This window comes from Prionailurus viverrinus, unplaced genomic scaffold, assembly GCF_022837055.1.
Source record: "Prionailurus viverrinus isolate Anna unplaced genomic scaffold, UM_Priviv_1.0 scaffold_42, whole genome shotgun sequence".
Taxonomy (NCBI): Eukaryota; Metazoa; Chordata; class Mammalia; order Carnivora; family Felidae; genus Prionailurus; species Prionailurus viverrinus.
In genome coordinates, this window is record NW_025927609.1 from 2,173,800 (window position 1) to 2,175,264 (window position 1,465).

Below are 1,465 nucleotides of genomic sequence, written 5' to 3' on the forward strand. Positions count from 1 at the left end.
CTCCAACGTGGGATGGCCCCAGGACACCCAGGCCTGGGGGGGCTTCCTCCAGGACAGGGAGCCCCCCTGTGCTTGGGGAGCCGGGGCCTGGCTGCCAGGAGGAGCCGACGGGACAGCAGGGGCCGGGCCGCAGTCACGGCCTGCGCGGCAACCCCCAGAAGAACGTGTCTCCAGACACGGCACGTTCAAGAAAAAGTAGCAAAAACATCCTGGAAAGTTGGGCTCCCAAGCCTCTCTGGCTCCCTCCCCCCAGCTGGGCACTGGGTGCACTGGGAGGCCTCACTGGCACTTGGAGGCCGGGAGGTGGGGGGTGGGGGGTGCGGCTGGCAAGGGAGAGGTCAGCAGGGAGCAGAGCCTGGGCCAGTGTGGCGTCTGGGCTGGGTGTGGCCATGGGACAGACCGGACTCATGGCTGTACCCTGGAGGGTGTCTGCCACAGCCAGGGTCTCCCCCGGGAGTCCCCACCCCACGCCTAAGTACACCCGCGTGCACTCACACGCACAGACGTCCACGCACGTGCACACGCACACACATAGGCATTCACACACAGGCACACTGAGGTTTCCGGGACCCAGGAATTTGTCCCTGGTCTCTTGAGACAGGGGTTTAAACACTTGGGACCCGTTCCTTGGCCTGCCCCAGGACCACCCAATCTCGTGGCAGGCAGAGCAGACCAGAGGCACCCCAGCTCCAGCAATGGGCACCTGGGAGCCCTCAGGCTCTGGGGCCCGCACGGTGAGGAGGGTGTGTCCCCCGCAGGGGCCCCAACCACACCTGCCGCTCCCCGGGGAGCGACCACACGCACCCTGCCAAGGTCGGGAGGTGCAGGCAGCCGGAGGGACAGCGGGCGCCAGCAGGGGCCCTAGCCCTGGATGTGGCCTGTGAGCCCCAAAGGCCAGGGGCTCCCCACAAAACCCCGTGGGTCCCAGGCCCTCCTCTTGAGCCTCGGCAGGTGCTGAGGGCAGGTGCCCAGGCAACCACAGTGGGACCAGAAGTGCGCTGTGCGGTGACCTCAGGAGGAACGGGGCGCGGGTGAGGGGGTGCCCAGAAGTTCAGGTGGTGTCACTGAGGTTCAGCTTCTCCTCCCGAGACCCCGGTGCCGCGTCATGCTGCAGAGCAAGCCTCCGTGCCACCCCCAGAACCTGTGCTGGATGGATCAGCGGGTGACGTTTCTGCCTCCCTCGTCGCCCACCTCCACCAGTGTCTCCACGGATACTCCCTCGCTCAGATCAGCTGCTTGCCCCTGGGTCTCTGGCTCTGTTGCCGAGACCCCAGCCCGGGCAGCCTGGGGACCGTTCCAGGAGGGTGCCCAGGGCTCAGAGCCAGGCTCAGAAATGCTCCCAAGCCTGGGGGAGGCCAGGCCCTCCCTGTGTGTGCAGGTCGGGGGGCACCACCAGCTGCCCACTGCCACCCCCCCCACCGCCCCAGATCACAGAGGGCCTGCTCCCTGCAGACCGGTCACCCTC